A 6,680-nucleotide genomic window follows, 5' to 3' on the forward strand; every position below is an offset into this window, starting at 1 on the left:
CTTCCATTCTGAAGGCTGTCTTTTCACCTTGCTTATAGTTTCCTTTGTTGTGCAGAAGCTTTTAAGTTTAATTAGGTCCCATTTGTTTATTTTTGCTTTTATTTCCAATATTCTGGGAGGTGGGTCATAGAAGATCCTGCTGTGATGTATGTCGGAGAGTGTTTTGCCTATGTTCTCCTCTAGGAGTTTTATAGTTTCTGGTCTTACGTTTAGGTCTTTAATCCATTTTGAGTTTATTTTTGTGTATGGTGTTAGAAAGTGGTCTAGTTTCATTCTTTTACAAGTGGTTGACCAGTTTTCCCAGACCACTTGTTAAAGAGATTGTCTTTAATCCATGGTATATTCTTGCCTCCTTTGTCAAAGATAAGTTGTCCATATGTGTGTGGATTTATCTCTGGGCTTTCTATTTTGTTCCATTGATCTATATTTCTGTCTTTGTGCCAGTACCATACTGTCTTGATGACTGTGGCTTTGTAGTAGAGCCTGAAGTCAGGTAGGTTGATTCCTCCAGTTCCATTCTTCTTTCTCAAGATAGCTTTGGCTATTTGAGGTTTTTTGTATTTCCATACAAATTGTGAAATTATTTGTTCTAGCTCTGTGAAGAATACCGTTGGTAGCTTATAGGGATTGCATTGAATCTATAAATTGCTTTGGGTAGTATACTCATTTTCACTATATTGATTCTTCCAATCCATGAACATGGTATATTTCTCCATCTATTAGTGTCCTCTTTGATTTCTTTCACCAGTGTTTTATAGTTTTCTATATATAGGTCTTTAGTTTCTTTAGGTAGATATATTCCTAAGTATTTTATTCTTTCCGTTGCAATGGTGAATGGAATTGTTTCCTTAATTTCTCTTTCTGTTTTCTCATTATTAGTGTATAAAAATATGGAATGCTTCACGAATTTGCGTGTCATCCTTGCGCAGGGGCCATGCTAATCTTCTCTGTATCGTTCCAATTTTAGTATATGTGCTGCCGAAGCGAGCACCTCTTCCATTTTTTAATTGGATATGAGTATCATTTGAAAATGGAGAAGGCAATGGCAACCCACTCCAGTGTTCTTGCCTGGAGAATCCCAGGGATGGCAGAGCCTGTGGGCTGCCGTCTTTGGGGTCGCACAGAGTCGGACACGACTGAAGCAACTTAGCAGCAGCAGCAGCACCATTTGAAAATAAAAATATTTTTGACCCTTTGTGTACAATAGCTATATATCATATTTTGGTTTCTTATTTATTGTACTGGGTAGACATTTTTAGTCAGTGTTTAGTAACTGTTCCTAATGGGCTTTCTTGCTTTGCTATTGAGTTTAAGGGAAATGTCTGTAGTACACCAAAGAGGACTTTTTTATCCACAGTAATCTTTTTTGTTGTTGTTGTTCCTTTTTCTGCCTCAGGGTACTATCATAAACAGTTTCCTCAAACCGCCTCTTCTTTTCACCTAAATAACACTTACCAAATCTTTAGAGGTCTCAGTTAAAACATTTCTTCAGAGATGTTTCCTTGACGCTTTAAGATCTCCTTAATATCTGTTCTTTCCTTTTCCCATTCTTAACTTTGTGTATTTGTGGTTCTTTTTTTTCATGAATTAAAATTTTTGGAAAATTGTATATTTGATTGTATTTTCTCCCAAGACTTCTTTAATTCACTTATTTACTTATGCATTCATTTAACACAAATGTTCAAGCTCTCATTATATGAAGATCACTATATGTGGCACTAGAGATTCAGTGTTGAGATGGTTGGATATGGTCCATGCCTTTGTGATGCTTATAATCTAGCAATGAACAAATAGTGTGTAATAAGAAATTAGGGAGTGTGGATGCATATGAAAGTGAAAGTATCAATCACTCAGTCATGTGCGACTCTTTGTGACTCCATGGACTATAGCTGGCCAGGCTCCTCTGTCCACAGAATTCTCCAGGCAGGAATACTGGAGCGAGTTGCCATTTCCTTCTCCAGGAGATCATCCCAAACCCAGGGATCTAACCCAGGTCTGCTGCATTGCAGGCAGATTCTTTACTGTCTGAGCCATGGATGCATATACAAGAAGGATTTAACCCACATAAGTGTCAAAGAGACCTCTCTGAAGAAATAAACTGAGATCCATAAGATTTAATAAGTGTTATTTAGATGAAAAGAAGAGACAGGTATTATTGCAGTTTGAGGAAACAACTTATGAAAATGCCCAGAGGCAGAAAAAGGAAACTAAAAAACCACCAGTATAGATGATGCATAGACAAAGTCCTAATGTTTTCCTTCACTAATCTTTTAATTTCTGCATTCATTAATATCGTTCCTTTTTTTTATTTTTAAAGAGCTTCCTGTTAATTTTTATCTTCTTTGTAATCTCTTTAGTTCATTTTATTAAAAATATTCAAAGTTATACTTTTTTATGAAGTATCACTTTAGTTAGTTAGTTCAGTCACTTAGTTGTGTCCAACTCTTTGCGACCCCATGAACTGCAGCACGCCAGGCCTCCCTGTCCATCACCAACTCTGGAGTTTACCCAAACACATGTCCACTGAGTCGGTGATGCCATCCAACCATCTCATCCTCTGTCGTCCCCTTCTCCTCCTGCTCTCAATCTTTCCCAGCATCAGGGTCTTTTCCAATGACTCAGCTCTTCACATCAGATGGCCAAAATATTGGAGTTTCAGCTTCAACATCAGTCCTTCCAATGAACACCCAGGACTGATTTCCTTTAGGATGGTCTGGTTGGATCTCCTTGCAGTCCAAGGGACTCTCAAGCTTCTTCTCCAACACTACAGTTCAAAAGCATCAATTCTTCTGCATGCAGCTTTCTTTATAGTCCAACTCTCACATCCATACATGACTACTGGAAAAACCATAGCCTTGACTAGACGGACCTTTGTTGGCAAAGTAATGTCTCTGCTTTTTTTTTTTTTATTTAAATTTATTTATTTTAATTGGAGGCTAATTACTTTACAATATTGTATTGGTTTTTGCCATACATCAACATGCATCTGCCACAGGTGTACACGTGTTCCCCATCTTGAACCCCCCTCCCTCCTCCCTCCCCGTACCATCCCTCTGGGTCATCCCAGTGCACCAGCCCCAAGCATCCTGTATCCTGCATTGAACCTGGACTGGTTTTTAACGTGCTGTCTAGGTTGGCCATAACTTTCCTTCCACGGAGTAAGTGTCTTTTAATTTCATGGCTGCAATCACCATCTGCAGTGATTTTTGGAGCCCCCCAAAATAAAGTCAGCCACTGTTTCCACTGTTTCCCCATCTATTTGCCATGAAGTGATGGGACCAGATGCCATGATCTTAGTTTTCTGAATGTTGAGCTTGAAGCCAATTTTTTCACTCTCCTCTCTCAATTTCATCAAGATGCTCTTTAGTTCTTCACTTTCGGCTGTAAAGGTGGTGTCATCTGCATATCTGAGGTGATTAATATTTCTCCCGGCAATCTTGATTCCAGCTTGTGCTTCATCCTTAAGCTATAGTAATTTTTAATTTGATGCATTTTTGTTATTTCTGAAATGGTTTCTATTTGTAGTCTTGACTTCCTTTTTGGATTAAGAAATATTTAGTAAGTAATATAAGATAATATATGTATTATAGTGTCTTCCCAGGTGGCTCAGCAGTAAAGAATCTGCCTGCTAATGCAGGAGACATTCAGGTTTAATTGCTGGATTGGGAAGATCCCTGGAGAAGGAAGCAGCAGCCCACTCCAGTATTCTTGCCTAGAAAATCCCAGGGACAGAGGAGTCTGGTGGGCTACAGTCAATGGGGTCGCAAGAGTCTGACACAACTGAGTGACTAAACAGCAACAAAAGCAGCTGAGAAACAGATAACTCTGGCTGCAGGTGGTGATAGAATATTCAGTAGTGATATCCCTGACAGCACCTGTTGTTCCAGCCATTTGTGATACGGTTTGTGCTACAACATTCAAGACACTCAAGACTACCAGGACTGAACACACACACACACACACACACACACACACACGCACGCACGCACACATGCACACACCTCTCCCTTAGGTAATCATTAACTGGGAATCTTCATTATTGCCAGTGAAAATTATTTTTATCATACTAATTCATATATATGCTGATATTATACCAAATTGTATCAATTATTGGATAACTTTGCAAGTTTTTAGATTTTTTTTTAGAGAAAAATTATCATTAAACAAGGTAAATATAATGGACTGTTATAAATATATAAACCATTTTTCCTTTGTTAAATAATACTAAAATTCTTTTCCTTTTTCTATTATAGATGAAGAGATGACTTCAGTAACTTTTCTATTATAATTCAGTGTGAAGCTGGCTGTAAGCTATGTTTAAATACAACTCAATGTGATGTGCCTGCCTGATGAGGCAACTGACATTTCAAATTGTGATTCTTTTCACCCCAAAAGCAAGAAGTTCTGCTCTTTCCTGTAGTTGGAGCTATTTAAATGAAATTAACCTGAGAGGTCAGAATCCAACTGTGACTTCTTAGATTCTTTCATTTTCATTACAAATCATTTGTAGGGAATGAAGCGATTGACTAAAAAATACTGAAGAAAGACTAGAGTAAAACATTAATTTGAATTCTCTCAGTTTTGAATATCTGATCGTCTAGGCAGAAAGAATAAAAGACACCTGGAAAAATAGTTTACAGTGGAAATCAGTGAGATTTTGTTGTTGTTGTTCAGTTGCTGTCATGTCCGACTCCTTGCAATCCCATGGACTATAGCATACCAGGCTCCTTTGTCCTTCACTGTCTCCCAGAATTTGCTCAAATTCATGTCCACTGAGTTGGTGATACCATCCAAATATCTCATTCTCTGTCAGCCTCTTCTCCTGCCCTAATCTTTTTCAGCATCAGGGTCTTTTCCAAAGAGTTCACCCTTCACATCAGATGGCCAAAGTATTGGAGCTTCAGCTTCAGCATTAGTCCTTCTAGTAAACATTCAGAGTTCATTTCCTTTAGGATTGACTGGTTTGAGATTTTTACAGGAAAGATTAAACCAGTCATTAGAACAAACTTTCTAATCAGTACCTGAAAAGTAAGTACCAGTTACATGATGTTCAAATAATTTTGTGACTTACAACTCCGCCTTGTTTTCCATGCCAGGGAATAAAAGAAGTGAGTATTGGTTATTTGGTCTCAAGCAGTTGTTCTGATGGTCAGCATCACTGGTCTAGTAGAAACTTGAAACCAGATGTTACATATTACTCCCACTTTAACCAAGTGTTGAATTTCTTTAGCTAAACTTAGTTCCAAACAGAAATGTTATGTTTTGTTAAAATAATCTTTGTATCCACACAACTTTCTCCCCTCTGTATCTGTATGTTTGTGTCCAAATTTTCATCTTGGAAAGTTATCAGTCATTGGATTACCCTTAGTCCAATATGATCTCATGTAACTTGATTACATCGATAAAGACTCTATTTCCAAATAAGGTCATTTTCACAGGTACCAGAATTTAGGACTTGGACACACATGTATATATTTTTAGGGATACAGCTCAGCCTGCAATAGCACCCACCCTTACCTTTCATGTCTTTGACATCCCAGTATCCTTCCTGTTTAAGTATATTCCTCTCAAATGTGTCCTGTTCTTTCTTCTTAGTGACCTTGTCCCAAGTAGCATTTTCCCTCTCATGTGTCTTGTAACGTCATCTCTTTTCTGGCAGTTTCGCATCGTATAAACATATTTAAGTCATGTTCATCCTAAAAGAAACTACAAATCCTACCTACCTCAACCCTATATTTCTTGTACCCTACCTCTTCTTCCTATAGCCCTGAATGTGCATCTTATGTTTATATTTACTATGTTTCCTCTTCATCTTTTTCTTCAACCAACTGAAGTCTGGCTTCTGCCCCACCACTGAGCCTGCTCCCTCTTGTCAAGATTTTTAATGTTCTTTTTTATGTTAAATCAATGGACAAATCTTAATTCTTCTATTATAAAACTCAGTGCCTCATTGGATTTTTTTTCAGCACTCCTAACTTCTTCAAACCAGACCCTGCAAATCAAATCCCTTGAGTTCCATGGTATTTCACTTTCCATATGTTTCCTCTTGCTATGAATGCTTAGTGTTTTTTGGAAGGATTTTCTTCCTCTAGTTGCTTTATAAATTGTGATGTCCTCCTAGGATTAATTTATCTTTCTTTCTCTCACTCTATAGTCTTTTCTTGGTTAATCTTACTCCTTGCATGTCTTCTGCATCAACTATATGATACTGACCTCCCAAAATGTATGTCTTCAGCCCATATTTCTTTTCTGAACTCTAATTGTATATATGCAACTGCCTGTTACACATCATGTCTTGAATAACTCACAGGCACTTCAGCTACAACAAGTTAAAATTTGTCCTTCTACATTTTCTTTCTTAGTGAGTGGCACTACTACATAGCCAGTTAGCATAGTGAGAAGCCTTAAAGTCATAGTATTCCATTTTCTCACCTTCACACCAGTGTGTGTGTGTGTATATATATCTATATCTATCTATCTATATATATATATATCCCATTTGAAGACTTCCCTGGTGGCTCAGACAGTTAAGCATCTGTCTACAATGTGGGAGACCCGGGTTCGATCCCTGGGTCGGGAAGTTCCCTGGAGAAGGAAATGGCAATCCACTCCAGTACTATTGCCTGGAAAATCCCATGAACAGAGGAGCCTGGTAGGCTACAGTCCATGGGGTAGCAGAG

At 38.0% G+C, this 6,680-nt stretch overlaps 1 non-coding gene across 1 annotated transcript; it reads right to left on the minus strand.

The window, feature by feature from the left end:
• Window positions 1-884: 884 nt before the first annotated feature.
• LOC147375629 (U6 spliceosomal RNA) lies at window positions 885-991 on the minus strand. The gene has a single exon (XR_015161758.1). It is a non-coding gene; the product is annotated as a U6 spliceosomal RNA (small nuclear RNA).
• Between the last annotated feature and the right edge of the window lie 5,689 nt (window positions 992-6,680).

This window comes from Bos grunniens, chromosome 3, assembly GCF_055505025.1.
Source record: "Bos grunniens cultivar Pamir isolate PY7600 chromosome 3, Bosgru_T2T1.0, whole genome shotgun sequence".
Taxonomy (NCBI): Eukaryota; Metazoa; Chordata; class Mammalia; order Artiodactyla; family Bovidae; genus Bos; species Bos grunniens.